Source organism: Pristiophorus japonicus, unplaced genomic scaffold (genome assembly GCF_044704955.1).
Source record: "Pristiophorus japonicus isolate sPriJap1 unplaced genomic scaffold, sPriJap1.hap1 HAP1_SCAFFOLD_62, whole genome shotgun sequence".
NCBI lineage: Eukaryota > Metazoa > Chordata > Chondrichthyes > Pristiophoridae > Pristiophorus > Pristiophorus japonicus.
In genome coordinates this window covers 3,070,279-3,094,173 of record NW_027254531.1, presented here as the reverse complement: position 1 = coordinate 3,094,173, position 23,895 = coordinate 3,070,279, and the positions used below count along the sequence as shown (strand labels likewise).

Below are 23,895 nucleotides of genomic sequence, written 5' to 3'. Positions count from 1 at the left end.
GATAAATGCTTGAAGGGGCACATTGTGCAGGGCGCTGTGGAAAGATCTGTGACTAATTGGATAGCTCGTTCAAGAGTACGATGGTCCAAGTACTCTCCATTGGTAATGTATTATTTTATGAAATGTTTTCTGATAGTTTCATGTAAATGGCGCTAGTCATTTGCCCGTTCCACAGTCCCACTTCATTTATTTGTACATGCGAATATGCTTTTCCAACCGAGTTGAAATGAAGTGGGATTCGGTGGCAATGCGATGCAGGTCACCTAGTTTATCAGGGCGCAGTGGCCAAGTGGTAAAGCTTCGGTCTCGTCAACCAAAACACATGGGTTCGACCTCCACATGCATCTATCGAGATTTTATCACATTAAATGTGACATTCTAAAACTTTTTCCTTTTTAACTATCAAAACACTTCACAATTTTGAACTTATATCATAAATCGCCTCTTAACGTTTTGTATTCTAAGGAGAAAAATCCCAGCTTCTCCATTCTCTTCGTGTAATGAGGTCCCCAACTCTGGCAGTATTCTTGTAAATCTATTCTGCACCCTCTCCAAGGGCTTGACTTCTTCCATGAAGCGTGTTGCCCAGAACTGAACGTAATATTCGAGCGAAGACCTCATAAGAGCTTTTTAATTGTTTGGCATAAATTCCTTGTTTTTATACTCTATTCTTCTATTAACAAAGGAAAAGTCCTCATGTCTTGCAGATCCTGCCCCGTGTATTAAATTGTACGATTTAGAGCTGGTTAATACAATACAGGGAGAGTATTTTGACCGGTTTCAGGATCATTGATCTCCAGACGCAGATGCTTAAAAAGGGATTTAAATTTTCACGTATAAATCTGGCCCCGTTAAAATTGTATCACTAATTCATATTGCCTCACATCATCCTCCTAAAATATATAACTTCACAATTCTCTGCGTTAAATTACATCTGCTATCTGTCTGTTCATTTCACCAGTTGGTGATTTTCATACTCCCTCTTTGTAGCACTTACTATCTGCTTTGTGACCCTTTGCTTTTCTTTCGAGCTTTCCCATTCACCAGGATCTGTGCTACTTTTTGCATTTGTGTACGTTTTTACTTTTAGTTTAATGTGGTCCCTTACTTCTTTATTCGTCCATGCCTGTTTTTTTGGCCCCTCAGGGGTACACACTGATACTGTATCACTTTTAATTATTTTTAACACCTCCTCTCATTTTACCCATTAACAGATTTTCCAAGTTTAATCTGGACAGTCTCTGTCTCAGCCCCTTGAAGTCGGTCTTACCTAAATATAGAATGGTAGTAGCTGTTTCGCGTTTCTCCCTGTGAAGTTGAAGTCGATAATGTTTTGATCGCTATTAAATACATTTTCACTTACCCTTAGGCTATTGAATAAATCCGGCTTGTTACTCATTACTAAATGTAAATTGGTATGCCCCTTGTTCGTTCTGGAACATATTATTGTAGAACTAGCCCGGACACACTCAAGAAATTCACAATTTTCTAACAGGTGCTAGTCCGATTATCCCAATATATATGAACATTTAAATCCGCTATGAAAACCACACTTTCTTGAATACACGCTTGTCTAATGTCTACATTTATATATTCTAGTACTTCACAGCTGCGACCAGGGGGCCGATACACAACTCCCACTTTTGTCTTAATTCCTTTCCTATCTCTTAATTCTACCCATAAAGTCTCCACGTCCGGCTTACTTGTAATTATATACTCGCTTAGAACTGAATCGTTGAATCATAGTTATTTACAGCACGGAAGAAGGATATTTCGGCACATTCGCTCAACGCCGGCCAACAAAGAGCTATCCAGAGGAATCCCATGTTCCAGCTTTTGTTCCGTCGCCGTGTAGGTTATTGCACTTCAAGTGCATATCCAAGCGTGCTTTAAATGCGCCGAGGGTTTTTGCCTCTACCATCCTTTCAGGCAGTGAGTTCCAGACTCCCAACTTGCTCTGGGTGAAGACATTACCCTTCAATTCCCCTGTAAACTTGCAACCAACGACTTTAAATCTATCTCCCCTTCTTGTTGAACATTCTGCTCTGAAAAATAGGTCCTTCCTATCCACTCTCTCTCGGCCCCTCATAATTTTGAACACATCAATAATGTTTCGCCTCAGCTCCCTGTGTTCTAATGAAAATAAACCCAGCCTATCGAATCATTATTCATAGCTAAAATTCTCCAGTCCAGGCAACATCCTCGTAAATCTCTTTTGCACCCTCTCTAGTTCAATTACATCTTTCCTGTAATGATGTGTACGCAGCAATCTAGCTGTGGCCCAAATAATGTTTTATATAGCTCACGCATAACTTCACTGCTATTGTACAATATACCTCAGCTAATAAAGGTAAGTATGCCGCATGCCTTCTCAACTAGCACGTTTTCTTTGCATCCTGAAACAGGGAGACAATGATGAAATATTACAACAACAACTTGCATTTATGTAGCGCATTTAATATAGTTTGACGTCACAGGGTGCTCCACAACAGCTTAAATCAAATCAAATAATGTTGACACCGAGCCACATAAAAGAGATATTACGGCAGATGGCAAAAAACTTGGTCAAACAGGTAGGTTTTAAGGAGCATCAATCTTGACATCTTTTTGAAAGACCGTAAGCCCGGAATATTAATCAGTTTTATTTCCTCAAGGTCTGAAAGTTGTGAGAAGTTGGCTTTTGAAGTAGACTCATGGGTGTCGAATTCATTATATCATATAGGATATTCATTGGAAAAACAGGCTTTTCGGCCCAACCTGTCAATATCGCCGTTTGAGGCCTCTTTCCGCATCCAGCACTATCAGCATTCAGTTCTCCCTCATATATTTATCTAACCGCTCCTGACATGCATCTATAATATTTGATTCAACCACTTTGGTAGTAGCGAGTTCTACATTTTTACCACTCTCTGGCTAAAGAAGATTCTTCTTAATTCCCAATTTGATTGTTGCTGATTTTTCTTATATTGATGTTCTCTAGTGATACTCTTCCCCACAAGTGAAAACACTCTGTATCTACTCTGTCAAACATTTCAAGATATTAAAGGGCTCTATTAGGTCACCCCTCAGACTCCTCGTTTCGTTACAAAATAAATTGAGCCTGTCGATACTTTCCTGATAGTATACCATCTTCTCCACACCCTATCCAGTGCCTCGCTATCTTCTTTTTAATTTGGCGACCAGCATTGCATACAGTACGCCTAATGTGGTCTAACTGTCGAGAGGTCTGAATTTGGTCAGTTTTGAAACAGGCGTGGCCCGCATATCATCTTTTGAGGAGACATTTCACAGCCATCCTGTAGCAACTAAAGGCCGTTTGCTTACAGAAGCTGATTGTACATTTTCAACATTCTCGATATGGGTGCACGGGCAGGACACGTCGGGAAGGGGACATTTTGCAGCGTATTTATGTACGGATGCAAAAAGCCTGAAATGGAATAGCCGAGTTCCGCTGGATGGCAGACGAGAGGTTAAGGCGATGGACTGCGAATCGATTGTGCTCATTTACGTTGTTAATCGTTTGTTGTTGATAAACCTTCCAAGCATTTGACTGAATATGACATAAATTATGCTTTGAATCCAAATCTCATCAAAACTCTAATTTCCTGAAAACATAGGTTATCCATTAAGCTGACTAAGTCACGGTGATTTATTATATTTTCTTGAAATGCCAACTGAATTTACTGACTGGAGGAATTGTACTAACTCCACGTGATCGGCTCGGCTCATCCTTGGGGCGAATTGCGAGCGGTGCGAGCACATCCTGCAGCAAAAACTGCAACTGAGTCATTAAACTTCTTTAAGGAAGGGGAAATGCCCCCTATACCTCATGCTATACAAGTGGGCACAGTTACATCCAAATCTCATCATGCTTAATCCCCTCTTCGCGGGACTGGAGAACCATTTTCAAGAAGGAGGCTCATGGTCTACTCAGCAGAAAGTCAATGTTCTGCATGTTCTTTCATTCAGCTTTCCAACTGGACACAGGCATCCAATTGCCGTGCGAGCAATGCTGACTATTCTAAGTCAACAATATTGGAATGTGTCTACAAAACTAATTTTGAATATGTAACCTGTATTATCAAATAAGAATTTGCAGCATGAATAGCTCTTTATTGTCGTCTCTCTCGGCATTCTCATAATGAATACTCTACCTTAAGCCAACTGTAATTGGTGCTGCTTTACTTCACTGCGAGCGCGAAGGGACATATCTGTGAAGATATTTGCCCCGAATTAACACTATTCCTGTGCTATTGTCCACATCTTTCTTACCCATTTCTGCCCTTGTTGCAGGTTAGATCAGCCCAGGCCGTCCATTGAAGCCTGATAACTCAATCAGCGAAAAGCAGAGAAATACAAGAGACAGAGACAGGTAGAGACAGAAAGAAGCATGCGAAGACAATATCAGAAAAGGTCATTGCATCTTGAGGGGAAATTCTTTTGCTCTCTTGAAATGTTGTAAAGCGTAAAAGATAATTGGGCGACGGTTTAAACGTGACTCGTTCCCTGGCGGATCTCTCAGGCGCTTAGATAGGGAAATGCAGCCCGCAACTAGAGCTCTTATTTGTTCGAGCACTGAATGGAGCTTTAAACAGTGTAGTGGCGAGCAGGTAAACTTGAGTGGATTTCAGACCCACAACAATAAATTATACGGCTATCGCAGGCAATTGCGGTTTGCTGCAAACTTTCACTTTCCAGCCTCGGAACCAGCCAACCCTGACCTGAAGGGCTATGTGGAAAGGACAGGAAAGTGGGACTAGCTGAGAGCTGGCACACTCTCGATGGGACGAGTGACCTCCTGCTGTGCGGTAATAATTCTATTAATTTACAATTGGACTTTGATAGGAATGGAATCGACAAGTTTGAATGTTTCTGTAGAACATAATCAGCGAGAAGTCCAATGCACGAGCCATTGCAACACTGAGCACAACATTTGTCGCGAAAAGTTCAGGAACATCCTTGTTTCTGTTGGAGGTGGTGCAGGAATTATGTGGAGATAACCAATGCGTTTACATATCTTCTCTTTGAAATCGAGCGTGTTTCCGGCACATTATTCTTTACATCAGAGTTACTGATTAAATGTTTATGCTGTTGTCACAGGAAAAACTCCCGAAGCATCCGAAACTCCCGTGGCTTTTCTGTGGCTCTGTTTACTCTCTTCCCTTCCTCCTGCACGCTGCCAGTTGGTAACCTTGTTTTAAATGTTGCTCTGGTCGAGGGCATTCTACAGTCTCAGAACCCTACCGTTTCATATGTTTAGTAATTATGAAATTCATTGAGCTACAATGGCAGCGCTTGCGACAATATATTAAAAAGCGGTTTATTGGAAACACGTTGAGATCACAGTTTGGTTTTGCGCAGAATTGAACCTCTATCACTCAAGATTGACTGTTATATTTACAATAAACTGTATCTTGTTATAAATGTTGGCTCATTAGTTCCGTAGAATTAGATGAGGAATTGTTTGATCCCCTCATTTATCACATGTGGGGAACAGACACGGGTATTCATTGACAAATGGCCCACAGATTGCCACTGAGATAACCGGAGTGAGAGAGACAGACAGCACCGTGATACATGGCCGAATATACAAGACAGATGGATAAATATAAAACGGCTTCAGACATCACATGCAAAATCATCGGTTGCTCTAGGTGAGGCTCGAACTCACAACCTCGGCATTTCCCAGGCCTGCACTGTCATATAAGTACCGCGCGCTAACCGATTGCGCCACTAGAGCTGCATGCAGTGCGGTATCAGTGCTCCCATCATAGAGCTGCCTGTTCCATCTGTCTCACAAGCAAGAAGACAAAGATTCATCGAATCATTCAACACAGAAGGAAGCTGTTCATCCCATCGTGTCAGTGCCGGCTCTCTGCAAGAAGCCTTCAGTTATTGCGACTCCAAACTTTTTCGCCATAGACGTGTTTTATTTTCGTGTGTAATCCATTTTGTTATTTGTAATGAATTTGGATGTCCTTGCGGGAAATTTATAAATATATCTGTGCATCTATCTGTGATTTGTAAATTAAATTGTGTGGAACCTTGATAATCAAATTATTTGTGTTCATATCTTTGATTTTATAAATGTACTTGTTTTATGTCTGTTTTCTTTATGAATTTATCTCGAAGTATCGCTGTGCTATAATTGTATTTACGTTTATTTGCGAGGTGTTTAAAAGTAACATAGATAGAAAGGTATGCACAGAAAATACATTTATAACAAATACAGATGCTCCACAATACTATTATAAATAACTTTGTTGCATTCAAATGCATAAACACTAACATAGATATACAAAATATATTTATATCCCACAGAACAAATTGCAACAGAAACACCAACATATACTTCGAGCAATCACTAATCAAAGAACATTGTACTCTCTACGGTCCTCAGCAAATTCTGATGTGCCTGTGTTTCCTGTGCTTGTGCTCAGTGTAAGGGAAGGTTTGGGCGAGCCGTGGTATATCGTTTCCCAAGGATGGGCTGAAATATGGTGTCTGAGGCCACGTTCACTGCTATAGTTGATATATAATAATCAATTGGACTTGTGTAAAAAGGCATAATTACAACATCTACAGATGTTTCATCCTGGTACACAAATCCACTGGCAAATTAGTTCAATCCCTCACCCGCCCCAGTAGTTAACCTTCCCGCGAGCTCTATTGATGTACAACGCGACGTACTGTAACAGGTCACTCCTGCGCCAGAACTGGTCCCAATGCCCCCGGATTCTGGAGCACAACCTCGTGCACCGTTTATCCAGACACACGTTGCCATTTCTAAATTCAATTGCGCGGTGCACTGGAAATAATCCATAGAATACCTTTGTGGTCCTGCTCATATATTTCCTCAATTGCACTTGAAACTGTGACTAAAGGAACTCATCCCCTTCATTACTTATGTCAATGGTTAGCACATAGATCACGGCTGCTCCCCTTCACCTCTCAGAATGTTCTGCACCGACTCAGTGATGTTCTTTACCTGGCAGCAGGGAGGATGCACACCACGCATGACTCACGTTTGCCATTGCATAAAGGTACTGACTGTTGAATCGCCAATGACGTCAACTTATGTTACTTTTTAGCTTCAAAAACAAAGTACTGCGAATCCTGTAAAACTGAAATGAAATCAGAAAATGTAGGATATACTCAGCCAGTCAAGCAGCATCTCTAGAAAAACACTTCTGATGACTGGTTTGTGATTAAATATCATTGACGTGAAGCTTCAACAGTGCAATGCAGACACTGTCCGATATTGTAATCCTAAATCGCCAGTTTGTAGGTATTGAAACCAATCCAGGTACCACGCATGAATCTTGGAGCTAAAGTGTCGTTGTTGTTCTTGTAAAGTCGCAACATCAGAGGACTGCAATGAAATGTCCAAGTCTTTATGATAAATCATATATTTTACAGTTAATAAAACGAGCCAGTTAGAAAACACATTCAATCTACAAAATGGTTAACTTGTGCCGTTTAATTTCCGCCATGGGAGCCGGGGAAAAATACAGGCTTTGGCTGTTTTTTAAATTGCAGTTCACTGCTGTTGCCACTAGTTTACTTTGAACAGTCTCCATTTGAACATTCTCACAGAGGCTGTCTGACTGGTTCACGAGTTCTCGATATCAATGTTTACTCACCCCTGTGACCACCACCTAGTTGTTAGGATGCAGCGCTCTATTCTCGTCGACACAGTTTCGATGCCCGTTCCGGGATTCATTAAATTAAAATGAAGCTTATTAAATTAATTTCATAACACTCTGTGAAAGATTAATAATTATTGCAATCGCCATTCACAACATGTCATATTCTGTTTCAGACTGAGGGAAATACATGGCAACAGAGAGCCTGCCAAACTTGAATCAGATTTTGTGCTTTGCGTGTGATGACATTTCAGCCGTTCTCAGATATGAGAGGCAGACGGGGAAGACTGACGGAAGGCAGACAGAGAGCGAAAGACAGGGGCAGAAGAGGGTGAATGGTGGAAGGGAGACTGTAAGTGACAGACAGGGTAGGCAGACGGGAGCTAGCCAGAAAGATAGCAAACTGGACTGAGATAGAGAGAGACAGACAGACGGTGGGGTGAGGCAGTGAGAATGAGAGAGAGCGGTTGAGACAGAGGTTTAAGAGACAGATAAACAGCGAGTTGGCTGAAACAATCGGGGTAGATAGGGGGAGACGCCGAGTGATACAGATGGGGGAGACAGCAACGGCATACAGATGAGGAGACAGAGACAGAGAGAGAGGCATACAGGAGAGAGAGGACCAGAAAGACCTACGAGGAGGGAGAATAAGAGAGACATATGGGGGATCAGAGCGAGAGACAGACATGGGTAGGAGAGTGGGAAAATAGACTGATGGAGACAGGCGGTGGAAAAAGACAGAGAGAGGCAGGTGGGGAGAAAGAAGGAGGAGTCAGACCGGTAATACACCGAGAGAGAGAGAGAGAGAGATCGTACGGTAGCAGAATGGGAATGTTACTGAACTCCTAATCCAGAGGCCTGGTCCAAAGTTTCCGAGATATAACTTGAGATCCTGCAAAGGCAGCTGAGGAATTTAAATTCAGTTAATTGCATCAATCTGAATTTAAAGAGCTAGTATAAGAAATGACAATGATAATACTGGAGTGTCGTAACAATTCATCTGGTTCACTAATAGCCTTTAGGGGATGAAGGAGAGAGTGATACAGCAGACGGAAACGGGCAAGTCAGAAATAGAACAGACGGACCAGACAGACACAGCAAAGTTCGGGAGAGAGACAGCCAGAAAGGGGAGACAGCGAGGGTGACAAACGGTGGAGTTAAACAGGAGGGAGACAGGGATGTCGCGACAGAGGAAGGCAGTAAGAGAAGTAGGTTGACAGACTGTGGGGCCAGACGGTACGAGAACTTCAAGGGACAGACTGGAGAGACAGACGGGAGAGGGTGGAGGGGGAGAGACTAATGGGCACAGACGGGGAGACGGAAAAAGAGATAACAGCAGAGGAAAGAAAAATACAGTGGGCGTCAGACGGAGAGACAGGCGGGAGGGGCACAAAGAAAGACAGGCGGGGGTTACACACGTGGCGAGAAAGTCGACGGAGTGATAGATAGGACGAGAGAGTGTTGGAAACAGATGGCGAGACAGAAAGAAAGACAGATGTGAGGAGACAGAGAAAGAAAAATAAACGGGGAGACTCTTTCCAATCTCGCTCTCTCGTCCAATTTTAGTATATAACAATGTAACTGACACTGAAAATAGTATCGTGGAACATAAAGTTGCAAAGAGACGTTTAGTAAGTGTTTGCGAAAAAAACTGTGCAGTTATAGGTCCCTGTGGCGAAGTGTAAATTCTTCCACATTGAACCTAAGAACGATGGATCAGAGTATATTATACTTCGACACTGTGCCTGACAATGATATTTAGTAGTGCAAGTTCTGTAATCTCTCCTAATCCTCCGGTTTTTGCTGGTCATAATTCACCTGTCTTTTGAACACCAAATGCCCCTGGATCTGAAACTCCTAATTTCGTGTAGCCGGTGTCTGAATTCCCCATGTTTCAGAAGCTCCTTATCCCTCTGTTTCATGAGCTCCTTATCCCACTGTTTTAGGAGCTCGTTATCCCTCTGTTTCAGGAACTCCTAATTCCCCTATTTCAGGAGCTCGTTATCCCTCTGTTTCAGGAGCTCCTTATCCCTTTGTATCAGGAGCTCCTAATTCCATGTTTCGAACTCCTTATTCCCCAATTTCTGCAGCTCCTAATTCTCCATTTTCTTGGAGTCCTCATTGCTCTGATTCAGCTGTTTCTATTTCCCCAGTTTCTGGAGCTCCTCATTTCCCTGCGTCAGGAACTCCAGATTATCCTCTTTCTGGCGCTCCAATTCCACTGTTTCTGCAGCTGCTCGTTCTACTGTTTCAGTAGCTTCTTTTTCCCTTGTTTTGGAGTAACTAATGTCCCTGTCACTGGAGCTCATATTTCCCCTGTATCAAGTGATCCTAATTCATTTCTTTCTTTAACTCCTATCTCTCCTTTTCTGCTGCTCCTAATTCCCCTGCTTTACAAGGTAAAGTGCTGGAGCTCTTAATTTTCCTCTTTCTAATTACCTTATTTCTAGAGCTCCTCCTTTCCCTGATTATGATGCCCTCTCCTAACTCCCCAGTATTTAGAGCTAAGAACTGGAGCGGTCTAGCAATTTCTCTGTTTGTGGAGCTCTCTGCTAATTTTCAGGTTTCTGTCATGATCTCCTAATTCGCCTATTTCTGGTGGCCCTTCATAAATCCCTCGTATCCGGAGGTCCTGATTACACTGTTTCCGTTGATCCTCATTCTCCGTGTTTCTGGAGATTCTAATTCAACTGTTTCTTGATTCTATTTCCTCTCATTTTAGCGCTCTCTCATTCCGCTGTTGCTGTAGATCAACCAATGCTGCTGTTTCTGGAGCTCCTAATTCCCGTTTCTGGAGCTTCAAATTTCCCTGTTTGCAGAGCTCCTACTTCCCCTGTTTCTGCTGCCCTAACCCAATTCATACTTTTTATGAATATCCTAACTCCGCTGTTCCAGCAGCTCCTACTTCTGCTGTATCTGGTGCACTTAACTCCACGTGTGTACAGTCACTCACCAAAGGTAATGGAAAGCCGTTTGCTTTAAGAAGCGGATGGCACATTTACAACATTGTCGATCTGGTTGCTTAAGCAGGACAAGCGGTGAAGTGGACATTTTGCAGGATATTTCTGCTTGGATGCAAAAAGCAGGAATTTGAATGCCTAACGTTGCTGCAAACGGGAGACGAGGTGGCCCAGAGTTTAAGGCGAATAACTGCTAATCCATTGTGATCTGCATGCTCAGGTCCGAATCCCAGACTCGTTCTTATTGTGTTAAACGTTGGAATCCTTTTGTTGTTTTGTCAATCACATAAAGCCTCATGGCCAAATTTGCCTTTTACTGTCAAGGATGCTGCACTTTGGTCATGTCATGTCTCAAATTAATGTAGGGCCTGTAATTCCGGCCTGACTGGGTCTGTACGGAATATGTATGCAACCAGCACGGACTCACAAAACCCCTTCCTTGGCGTGCGAGGCGCATGCACTGAAAATCAGGTTTCCCAATGTCAAATTCTTGCTTGACAGATCGAACGCTCTTCAGCAGAAGGATATTCGATGGGTGAGTATGCACTATTTGCTATCTATTGCTCAGCGAATGTCCTTAAATTTCTTGCGCCTGGGAAAAGCTGGCGCATAGCCTACTTTTATCAGCATAAGTGTTTTAAAACATGTAAAAAAATATAAAAACATCTACAAATAAAATGTAATAACATTTTTATGTTTAAAAAATCTGTTCACTAAGGAAGGTTTATTTTAAACCCTAAATAACAAACTTTTTTTTAAATTCGAAAAATATATTTTTTTCTAACACATTTGTTAACTTTAATTTAAATTAATATTAAATACGTGAGGTGTTTTTTTTTAACTTTTTATGTGTGTTTGGGTGATGGGGGCGTTTTCATTCGTAATATTGAGAACCCCTACTGAAGGAGATGCTATTATTACAAATGATAATACTGTACCTTCTTTCGCTGTCCAGAGCCACGTGAATCCAGCTTATCCCCCCACAGTTCCAAGACGTGAATGCGCTGCGAAGGGCGGGAAGAGAATGCCTCAGATGCGGACGGTGCAGGAGCAAAAGGTAGTTGTGGAACGTTATCACTATTTTCAGCTGAGCGCCTGGGGGAAGCCGAGCACAATGACTTCAGGACCAATATATTCATCAAAGGTAAAATTTACGTTCTTATGTTCTTATTCGCAAGATTATGGGGAGGGGGACTAATTTGATCGCTCTCTCAGAGACACAGCACAACCAAGTTGGGCCGAATAGCTTTCTTCACTGCCGTCAAAATATGCCCTTTTAATATAGAATGGGTTACGCACTTTACTGTCGGCTGCTCCTTGGTCTAGGGGTATGATTCTCTCTTTGGGATTATCACAGTGGAAAGGCGAGAGGTCCCGGATTAGTTTGTGTCTGTCGAAATGGATTTGCTGTCAGTCCAGGATCAATCTATGTCTGTTTTCAAAGGGATTTGCTCTCAGACCCGGGTCATTCTGGGCCGGTTTAAAATTAAAGAACTCGCAGTCCAAGAACATTCTTTATCTGCTTCAGGGGTATTTGCTTTCATACCCAGTCAAGGGTCATTCTGCATCTGTATAAAAGGGATGTGCTTGCAGTCCCGGATCATTCTGTGTCTGTTTAAACGGGATGGTTGTCAGTTCCGGTGCATAATCTTTCCCTTCAAGACGGATTTTCACATAGTCCCGGATCACCATGTATATTTTGAAAAGGAGTGTGATTTCAGCTGTGATGACCGAATTAAGCTGTCGTGTTCCAAGTTCCAAGCCCAGATAAATTGCGCACCCAGATAGCAGCGTTTCTGTTCATTTACTTGAAATATGCTCAGCTTTTCCAAAACCCACTCCTTGATATAGCTGTTGCCCCTAATTTGCTCGGAATATAAACAACAACAATGTTTTTCCTCATTGCAGCAGCCGCGTGGCTTAATGGATAAGGCGTCTGATTTTGATTACAACCGCGACGTTATCAGAAATTTGCAGGCTGGAATCTTGCTGCTGCAAATTAACTCGCTGCGGGAACTGTTATATTCTTTGTTGTCATTCTTCCACAAAACCAGCCATCTAGTGCAGTCACTGACATGAGGGAAAGGAAGGCTGTTTGCTTCAAGAAGCTAATGGCACATTTTCACTGTCGATCTGGTTGCACGGGCAGAAAAAGCGGTGAAGTAGATTTTCTTCAACATTATTTGTGTTTGGATGCAAAAACCAGCAGATTCAATTGCTGACGTAGCTAGCAATAGGAGACGAGGTGGCCGTAAAACTTCAGATGAAGATCTGCTAATCCAGTGTGCTGTGCATGCGTGAGTTCGAATTCCATCCTCGTCGTTAAGATGTTAAGCAATTGACCCTTTCGGTTATTTTTTCAATCATATTTAATCTCATGGCCAAATTCAACATTTCGTGACAAGGATGCTGCACTTTGGTCATGTAATGTTTCAAATTAATAATATATTGATCAAAGGGAAAACATTAGCAGGGCTATGATCATGGGGTCTAATTACATGGTCTCTGAGAGACAGTACATGCAGGATGGGCCGAATAGTGAACTAACGTCAGAGTCTGAGCCCGAAGCATGTCGCTGTCGGCGGCTCGTTGGTCCAGGGTTGAGCTTCTCGCTTCGAGATTTTCATAATTCAAATGTAAGAGATCTCGTTTTCAAATCCCGAACGAGCTCCGCTATCTTTTAGACAAAATCCGCTTCTCACAGCCGGTCGACATGTGAGAAAAATTAAAATTTTAAATGAAAACGTGTAATTTCCCGCAGTTGTTCCCATGGCGTCCAAATCGCAGAGTTTCACAGAAACAAGGTGACATTTACTTTTTTGAGTAACATTTAAATATCTCAGATTTTGATCCCTCTGTTTTTTTTGTCAATCACATTTAACCTCAATGCCAAATTCACTTTTCACTGACAAGGATGCAGCTCTTTGTTAATGTAATGTCTCAAATTTATAATATATTCATCAAAGGGAAAACATTAGCAGTACGATGGAGAGGGGGACTCATCAGATCGGTCTCTGAGAGTCAGCACAGGCACGATGGGCTGAATAGTAAACTACCGTCAGAATCTGAGAGTTACACTCCTCATTGTCGGCGGCTCGTTGGTCTAGGGATATGATTCTCGCTTTGGGATTTTCACAATTGACATGCGAGAGGTCCCGGGTTCAAATCCCGGACGAGCCCTGCCAACTTTTAGTCAAAGAACCGCTTCTGAGCAGGTCGACATGTGAGAAAACGTACATATTTCAAATTAAAACGTGTGATGTCGCTCCGTTGTTCCCACATCGTCCAAATCCTGGAGTTTCCCAGGAGCAAAGTGAAACTCACCGAACTGAGTAAAATGAAAGTATCTCAGATGTACTCGGCTCTGTTTCTCATTGGACAAGCTAAACCTGTGTTTAATTCCGACCAATACTTGATCAGTATATCTTCGTTTCTGCACGAATGAACTCACCTCCATTGGGATAAGCACACATTCAGCGTCAATCTCAACTTCAACGTGAAGCAAACTCTGCCCTGAATATGAATGCATCCTGTTTCTCGAGCGCTGAAAAGTCGTGAGAAGGTGACTTTTGAATTAATCCCTTGGCTGCCGAATTCAAACCGGATAAGAAATCAATCCGGGAGGCCAAGCTGCCTGGTCTGATTAAAAGGCCCTATATTTCAGGCATGTTATAGTCTTCTGGCCTCAACACTAGGTTCAGCGTATCGGATCGTAAGCATCACTACCATTGTCTGGTAATGGCGTTGACACCTATATTTTAGGCATTTTATCGGCTTCTGGCCTCAGCATTAGCTTGAACATATGGGATCATAAGGACCGCTCCCATTGTCAGATAATGGTTCTGCTGTTCCCACTAACACCATTCCTGGACGATTCTTTGTTACTTTATTCCCCGATCACCACCCACTTCGCCGTTTCCCCGTTGTGCCATTTATTATTTAATCACTTCTGCGTTCCACTGTATCACAGCCATTCCCTTTTGTCCTTTCACGCTGCCTATATTTTCCAGGCGCTGATTTTGTTGAAAAAGTCAGGAATCTTTAACTTTTCCCTAAACCATCTGAATGATTATCCTATTGAACGTGAAAACGTGAAAATTTACTTTTTGTCGGGTTGGTTTTACTTCCCTCCCTCCTTCCTGCCTGTCTATCAATTGTGGCTTCAATAACCTTCGCAGACCCGCGTGGTCCTCAGCCCCACGTTTATTCACACACAGCACAATTGCCTTCAAGAATGACAGAAATCCCACTTTTTTATTTTAAAACGGAACTGCTGTAAGTCAAGGGTCATTCTGCATCTGTACAAGAGGGGTGTGCTTGCAGTCCCGGATCATTTGGTGTCTGTTTAAACGGGATGGTTCTCAGTTCCGGTTCATAATTTGCTCTTTTAAGACGTATTTTATCAAAATGCAGGATCATCCTGTATAGTTTTAAAAAGAATGTGATTTCAGCTGCGATGGCCGAATTGTAAAACTGTTGTGTTTCAAGCTACATTGACGTTGCCTGTGCCCGTGCGCTTCCATATCGCAGCGCATCTATTCATTACTCGAAATATGCTCATGTTTTTCGAAATTCACTCCTTGATATAACCCTTGTCCCAAATTTACTCTCAATATAAAAAAACAACAAATGTTGCGCCAACGGCAGCGGCCGCTTTCTCGAATGGATTAAGCATCTGACTTCGGTTCTTACCGCGATGCTATCAGAAGATTGCAGGTTCGAGTCTTGCCACGGTCAACTTACTCGCCGTGTGAAATTTTATATTTATTATTTTGATTCTGCCTCAAAACCAACCATCTCGTACAGTCACTCACCTGATGTAAAGGAAGGCTGTTTGCTTTAAGAAACTAATGGCACATTTTCATCACTGCCGATCTGGTTGCGTGGGCAGAACAGGCGGTGAAGTAAACTTTCTTGCACATTATTTCTGTTTTGATGCAAAAAGGAGTGGATAGATGTCTGACGTTGCTGTAAGTAGGAGACGAGGTGGCCGAGAGGTTCAGTCGATGGACTGCTAATCCAGTGTGCTCCCAATCTCGTCATTATTGTGTTAAACATTTGACCCCTCTCGTTTTTTTGTGAATCACATTTAACCTCATTGCCAAATTCAACTTTTTACTGACAAGGATGCAGCTCTTTGGTAATGTAATGTCTCAAATTAATAATATATTCATCAAAGGGAAAACATTAGCAGGACGATGGAGAGGGGGACTCATCAGATAGGTCTCTGAGAGTCAGCACAGGCACGATGGGCCGAATACTAAACTACCGTCACAATCTTAGAGCTACGGTTTTTGCTGTGGGCGGCTCGTTAGTCTAGCGGTATGATTCTCGCTTTGGGATTTTTAGAATTGAAATGCGAGAGGTCCCGGGTTCAAATCCCGGACGAGCCCTGCTGACTTTTAGTCAAAGAAAAGCTTCTGAGTCGGTCGACATATGAGAAAAGAGACAAATTTCAAATGTGTGATTTCGGTCCGTTGTTCCCACATCGTCCAAATCCTGGAGTTTCCCAGGAGCAAAGTGAAACTCACCGAACTGAGTAAAATTAAAGTATCTCAGATGTACTCGGCTCTGTGTCTCATTGGACAACCTAAACCCGTGTTTGGTTCCGGCCAATCCTTGATCAATATATCTTAATTTTCGCATGCATGAGGTCACCTCCATTGGGATAAGCATACATTCGGCGTCAATCTCCACTTCAACGTGAAAGATACTCTGCCCTGAATATGAGTGCGTCCTGTTTCTCTCGCGCCGAAAAGATGTGAGAAGCTGGCTTTTGAATTAGTCCCTTGGCTGCCGAATTCAAAACATACAGGAAATCAATCCGGGGTGGCCAAGCTGCCTGGTCTAATTAAAAGTCGTTCACACCCTATATTTCAGCATGTTATAGTCTTCTGCCCTCAACATTAGGTTCAGCGTATCGTATCATAAGCACTGCTCCCATTGTCTGGTAATGGTTCTGCTGTTCCCACTAACACCTCCTGTGGACCATCCTTTGTTACTTTATTGCCCGCTTACCACCCACTTTGCCTTTTTCGCATTGTGTCATTTATTATTCAATCACTCCGACGCTCCACTGTATCACAGACTTTCCCTTTTGTCCTTCCTCGCTGCCTATTTTTTCTAAGCGCTATTTTTGTTGAAAAAATCTGTAAACTTTACATTTTTCCGAAAATATCAGAATGATCATCTGACTGAACGTGAACCCGGGCTCTTCATCCACAGAATCTGCACGACCTGCTGAGTTTTACAGAATACTCTGTTTTTGTTCATTCTGTTTCCGCATCCCTTTTAAGGTGATGTGCTGATGGTCGGGGTCATACTCTGTCTCTCTAAAATGGTGTGCGATCAGTACCGGTTCGTTCTGTGTCTGTTTAAAAGAGATGTGCTGTCTGTCCCGAATTTCAAACTTCAAATTTCAAAAACTGCCTTTGGAGGGTGCACGAATTTAGTTTGTTTGTGTGTTTGTGTAAGCGAGAGAGTGTGTGCTAACATGCTGCGCGATCTTACTGTGCATTTCATGTCATGGGGGAAAAAAGGCATTATTTGCAACTTGAAGCCACACTGATTTGATTGAACACGCATTGGAGGACTGCCTGACAGGAGAAGAATCTGCTGTGGGAATTTGCTATTCCACATCTGAAAGAAGGCAAATGACATGAGTTAGAAACAGCGATTTTAGCGAAAGCTTGCGTATGGGCTGTGTGGCATGATGACCTCCTTCCCCCTTATTTTCAAATACAAATCAAATCAAGACAAGACAAACATGACTGACTGACTTTGTTTAGGTATATATATATTTCAATATTTATATATATGTATATTTATATACATTCCCTACTTGCTAACTTTCACAATAAATGTGTTTTTTCTGTTCTGCTCTGGGCTCTATTACATTTGACCTCTTTCACAACACAAGCAGCTGCTGTCAGATCCAGCAGAAAGGCACTCGCGATTTTAAAAGATCGCCTTTGTTGCCCACATCTTCCCTCGTGGCTTGTCTTCCACCATGGGCTTACTGTGTTTGGGTATTTACTGAGTGCACCACCTGATTTCCAGTGGAATTCATCCAGTCACACAGCCTTCGTTTAATCAAAAATATATAGATTACGAAACAATTATTTATTTATTTAAATCAAATCAGATTAAAATTTTTGAAATAAAATTGTAAATTTATTTATTTTCTTATTATGATAAATATATATATATTTCAAATTGGCTTTTTGTCTGGGTTGGTTTTACTTCCCTCCCTCCTTTCTGCCTGTCGATTACCTGTGGCTTCAACAACCGTCCCAGCTGCGCGTGGTCTTGCGACCCACGCTCACTCACGCACAGCACAGTTGCCTTCAGTAATGATAGAAATCCCACTTTATTCTTTTGAAACGGAACTGCTGTCAATCATGGGTCATTCTACATGTGTAAGTGGGATGTACTTGCAGTCCTGGATCATTCAGTGTCAGTTTAAACGGGGTGGTTGTCAGTTCCGGTTTATGTGAGTGAATTTTAACATTGTTGTTGCCAATTTAAGTGTATCTAAGGGTTAAGTCATGGCAGGAGAGCTTGGTCGGGTGTTATGCTCCTCCTGTATCTTGTGGGAACTCAGGGACGATACCAGTGTCCCTGACGACTACATGTGCGGGAAGTGTATCCTCCTCAAGCTCCTGACGGTCCGCGTTACGGAGTTGGAGCTGAGGGTGGATTCACTCTGGAGCATCCACGATACTGAGAATGACGTGAGTAGCACGTGTAGCGAGTTGGTCGTACCGCAGGGAAAGGGTCCACAGCCAGATAGGGAATGGAAGACCAACAGGAAGAGCAGTGCAAGGAAGGTAGTGCAGGGGCCCCCTGTGGTCATCCCCCTGCAAAACAGATACACTGCTTTGGGTACTGTTGGGGGGGATGACTCATCAGGGGAGAGCAGCAGCAGCCACGTTTATGGCACCGTGGCTGGCTCTGCTGCACAGGAGGGCAGGAAAAAGAGTGGGAGTGCGGCAGTGATAGGGGATTCAATTGTAAGGGGAATAGATAGGTGTTTCTGCGGCCGCAACCGAGACTCCAGGATGGTATGTTGCCTCCCTGGTGCAAGGGTCAAGGATGTCTCGGAGCGGGTGCAGGACATTCTAAAAAGGGAGGGAGATCAGCCAGTTGTCGAGGTGCACATTGGTACCAACGACATAGGTAAAAAAAGGGATGAGGTCCTACAAAATGATTTTAAGGAGCTAGGAGCTAAATTAAAAATTAGGACCTCAAAAGTAGTAATCTCGGGATTGCTACCAGTGCCACGTGCTAGTCAGAGCACGGATCGCAGGATAGCGCAGATGAATGCGTGGCTTGAGCAGTGGTGCAGCAGGGAGGGATTCAAATTCCTGGGGCATTGGAACCGGTTCTGGGGGAGGTGGGACCAGTACAAACCGGACGGTCTCCACCTGGACAGGACCGGAACCAATGTCCAAGAGGGAGTGTTTGCTCGTGCTGTTGGGTAGGAGTTAAACTAATATGGCAGGGGGATGGGAACCAATGCAGGGAGACAGAGGGAAACAAAAAGGAGGCAAAAGACAGAAAGGAGTTGAGGAAAAGTGGAGGGCAGGGAAACCCAAGGCAAAGAACAAAAAGGGCCATTGTACAGCAAAATTCTAAAAGGACAAAGGGAGTTAAAATAACAAGCCTGAAGGCTTTGTGTCTTAATGCAAGGAGTATCCGCAATAAGGTGGATGAATTAACTGTGCAAATAGATGTTAACAAATATGATGTGATTGGGATTACGGAGACGTGGCTCCAGGATGATCAGGGCTGGGAACGCAACATCCAGGGGTATTCAACATTCAGGAAAGATAGAATAAAAGGAAAAGGAGCTGGGGTAGCATTGCTGGTTAAGGAGGAGATTAAGTCAATCGTTGGGAAGGATATTAGCTTGATGATGTGGAATCTATATGGGTAGAGCTGCAGAGCACCAAAGGGCAAAAAACGTTAGTGGGAGTTGTGTACAGACCTCCAAACAGTAGTAGTGATGTTGGGGAAGCCATCAAACAGGAAATTAGGGGTGCATGCAATAAAGGTGCAGCAGTAATAATGGGTGACATTAATATGCACATAGATTGGGTTAACCAAACTGGAAGCAATACGGTGGAGGCGGATTTCCTGGAGTGCATAAGGGATGGTTTTTTAGACCAATATGTTGAGGAACCAACTAGGGGGGAGGCCATCTTAGACTGGGTGTAGTGTAATGAGAGAGGATTAATTAGCAATCTCGTTGTGCGAGGCCCCTTGGGGAAGAGTGACCATAATATGGTGGAATTCTGCATTAGGATGGAAATGAAACAGTTAATTCAGAGACCATGGTCCAGAACTTAAAGAAGGGTAACTTTGAAGGTATGAGGCGTGAATTGGCTAGGATAGATTGGCGAATGGTACTTAAGGGGTTGACTGTGGATGGGCAATGGCAGACATTTAGAGACCACATGGATGAACTACAACAATTGTACATTCCTGTCTGCCGTAAAAATAAAAAAGGGAAGATGGCTCAACCGTGGCTATCAAGGGAAATCAGGGATAGTATTAAAGCCAAGGAAGTGGCATACAAATTTGCCAGAAATAGCAGCGAACCCGGGGACTGGGAGAAATTTAGAACTCAGCAGAGGAGGACAAAGGGTTTGATTAGGGCAGGGAAAATGGAGTACGAGAAGAAGCTTGCAGGGAACATTAAGACGGATTGCAAAAGTTTCTATAGATATGTAAAGGGAAAAAGGTTAGTAAAGACAAACGTAGGTCCCCTGCAGTAGAATCAGGGAAAGTCATAACGGGGAACAAAGAAATGGCGGACCAATTGAACAAGTACTTTGGTTCGGTATTCACTAAGGAGGACACGAACAACCTTCCGGATGTAAAAGGAGTCAGAGGGTCTAGTAAGGAGGAGGAACTGAGGGAAATTCTTATTAGTCGGGAAATTGTGTTGGGGAAATTGATGGGATTGAAGGCCGATAAGTCCCCAGGGCCTGAAGGACTGCATCCCAGAGTACTTAAGGAAGTGGCCTTGGAAATAGTGGATGCATTGACAGTCATTTTCCAACATTCCATTGACTCTGGATCAGTTCCTATGGAGTGGAGGGTAGCCATTTAAAAAAGGAGGGAGAGAGAAAACAGGGAATTATAGACCGGTCAGCCTGACATTGGTAGTGGGTAAAATGATGGAATCAATTATTAAGGATGTCATAGCAGTGCATTTGGAAAGAGGTGACATGATAGGTCCAAGTCAGCAGGAATTTGTGAAAGCGAAATCATGCTTGACAAATCTTTTGGAATTTTTTGAGGATGTTTCCAGTATAGTGGACAAGGGAGAACCAGTTGATGTGGTATATTTGGACTTTCAGAAGGCTTTCGACAAGGTCCCACACAAGAGATTGATGTGCAAAGTTATAGCACATGGGATTGGGTGTAGTGTGCTGACATGGATTGAGAACTGGTTGTCAGACAGGAAACAAAGAGTATGATTAAATGGGTACTTTTCAGAATGGCAGGCAGTGACTAGTGGGGTACCGCAAGGTTCTATGCTGGGGCCCCAGCTGTTTACACGATACATTAATTATTTAGACGAGGGGATTAAATGTAGTATCTCCAAATTTGCGGATGACGCTAAGTTGGGTGGCAGTGTGAGCTGCGAGGAGGATGCTATGAGGCTGCAGAACGAGTTGGATAGGTTAGGTGAGTGGGCAAAGGCATTGCAGATGAAGTATACTGTGGATAAATGTGAGGTTATCCACTTTGGTGGTAAAAACAGAGAGACAGACTATTATCTGAATGGTGACAGATTAGGAAAAGGGGAGGTGCAATGAGACCTGGGTTTCATGGTACATCAGTCATTGAAGGTTGGCATGCAGGTACAGCAGGCGGTTAAGAAAACAAATGGCATGTTGGCCTTCATAGCGAGGGGATTTGAGTGCAGGGGCAGGGACGTGTTGCTACAGTTGTACAGTGCCTTGGTGAGGCCACACCTGGAGAATTGTGTACAGTTTTGGTCTCCTAACCAGAGGAAGGACATTCTTGCTATTGAGGGAGTGCAGCGTAGGTTCACCAGACTGATTCCTGAGATGGCGGGACTGATCTATCAAGAAAGACTGGATCAACTGGGCTTGCATTCACTGGAGTTCAGAAGAATGAGAGGGGACCTCATAGAAACGTTTAAGATTCTGAAGGGGTTAGATAGGTTGGATGCAGGAAGAATGTTCCCAATGATGGGGAAGTCCAGAACCAGGGGACACAGTCTAAGGATAAGGGGTAAGCCATTTAGGACCGAGATGAGGAGGAACTTCTTCACCCAGAGAGTGGTGAACCTGTGGAATTCTCTGCCACAGAAAGTTGTTGAGGCCAATTCACTAAATATATTCAAAAAGGAGTTAGATGTAGTCCTTACTAGTAGGGGGATCAAGGGGTATGGCGAGGAAGCAGGAATGTGGTACTGAAGTTGCATGTTCAGCCATGAAATCATTGAATGGCGGTGCAGGCTAGAAGGGCCGAATGGCCTACTCCTGCACCTATTTTCTATGTTTCTGTGTTTCTATGTTTTGCCCTTTTAAGACGTATTTGCTCAGAATGCCGGATCATCCTCTATCGTTTTTAAAGGGGTGTGATTTCAGCTGCGATGACCGATTGTTAAACTATTGTGTTTCAAGCTACATTGACGTTGACGCATCCATATTGCAGCGCCTCTATTCATTACTCGAAATATGCTCATGTTTTCCCACATCCATTTCTTGAAATAAACCCCTGTCCCAAATTTGCTCTCAAGATAAAAAAAAAACACAAATTTTGCGCCGATGGCAGCGGTCGCGTGGCCTAATGCATAAGGCGTCTGATTCGATTGTAACCACGATATTATCAGAAAATTGCAGGAGCGAGTTCTGCCGTGGTCAACTAACTCGCCGCGTGAAATTTTACTTCTATGCTTTGATTCTGCCTCAAAACCAACCATCTCGGACAGACACTCACCTGAAATAAAGGAAGGATGTTTGCTATGAGAAGGTAATGGCACATTTTCATCACTGTCGATCTGGTTCCACGGGCAGAACAGGCGGTGAAGTCGACTTTTTTGCACGTTATTTCTGTTTGGTTGCAAAATGGATGGATGTCTGACGTTGCTGTAAATAGGAGACGAGTTGGCCGAGAGTTTCAGGCGATGGACTGCTAATCCAGTGTGCTCCCACCCTCGTCGTTATTCTGTTAAACCTTTGACCCCTGTGGATTTTTTTGTCAATCACATTCAACCTCATTGCCAAATTCACTTTTTACTGACAAGGATCAACTCTTTGGTAATGTAATGTTCAAATTAATAATATATTTATCAAAGGGAAAACATTAGCAGGACAATTGAGAGGGGGACTCATCAGATCGGTCTCTGAGAGTCAGCACAGGCACGATGGGCCGAATAGTAACCTACCGTCAGAATCTGAGATCTACGCTCCTCGTTGTCGGCGGCTCGTTGGTCTAGGGGTATGATTCTCGCTTTGCGATGTTCAAGATTGGAAATGCAAGAGGTCCCGCGTTCAAATTCCGGATGAGCCCTGCCAACTTTTAGTCAAACAACCGCTTCTGAGCCGGTCGACAGATGAGAAAAAAGACATATTACAAATTAAAACGTGTGATTTCGCTCCGTTGTTCCCACATCGTCCAAATATTTTAGATACCCAGGATCATAGTGAATCTCACCGAACTGAGTAAAATTAAAGTATCTCAGATGTACTCGGCTCTGTGTCTCATTGGACAACCGAAACCCCGTGTTTGGTTCCCGCCAATACTTCATCAGCATATCTTCATTTCTCCATGCATGAGCTCACCTCCATTGGGATAAGCATAAATTCGGCGTCAAACTCCACTTCAACGTGAAACAGACTCTGCCCTAAATTTGAGTGCGTCCTGTTTCTCTCACGCCGAAAAGATGTGAGAAGCTGCCTTTTAATTAGTCCATTGGCTGCCGAATTCAAACCGGACAGGAAATCAATTCGGGGTGGCCAAGCTGCCTGCTCTGATTTAAAGGCGTTCACACCCTATATTGCAGGCATGTTATAGACTTCTGGCCTCAACATTCGGTTCAGCGTATGGGATGATAAGCACCGCTCCCATTGTCTGGTAATGGTTCTGCTGTTCCCACTAACACCTCCTCTGGTCCATTCTTTGTTACTTTATTGCCCGCTTACCACCCACTTTGCATTTTCGCATTGTGTCATTTATTATTCAATCACGCCTACGCTCCATTCCCTTTTGTCCTTCCTCGCTGCCTATTTTTTCCAGGCGCTATT

General features: G+C 43.2%; 3 non-coding genes across 3 annotated transcripts; 2 read left to right on the top strand and 1 right to left on the bottom strand.

Annotated features, from left to right (window-relative positions):
* Positions 1–5,646: 5,646 nt before the first annotated feature.
* Positions 5,647–5,740, bottom strand: trnai-uau (transfer RNA isoleucine (anticodon UAU)). Its single transcript has 2 exons — positions 5,703–5,740; positions 5,647–5,682 (listed from the first exon to the last, which is right to left on the bottom strand). It is a non-coding gene; the product is annotated as a tRNA-Ile (tRNA).
* Positions 5,741–13,698: 7,958 nt separating this feature from the next.
* Positions 13,699–13,786, top strand: trnap-ugg (transfer RNA proline (anticodon UGG)). Its single transcript is given in 2 exon segments — positions 13,699–13,734; positions 13,751–13,786. It is a non-coding gene; the product is annotated as a tRNA-Pro (tRNA).
* A 2,125-nt stretch (positions 13,787–15,911) lies between these two features.
* Positions 15,912–15,999, top strand: trnap-ugg (transfer RNA proline (anticodon UGG)). The gene is given in 2 exon segments: positions 15,912–15,947; positions 15,964–15,999. It is a non-coding gene; the product is annotated as a tRNA-Pro (tRNA).
* The last annotated feature ends 7,896 nt before the right edge of the window (positions 16,000–23,895 follow it).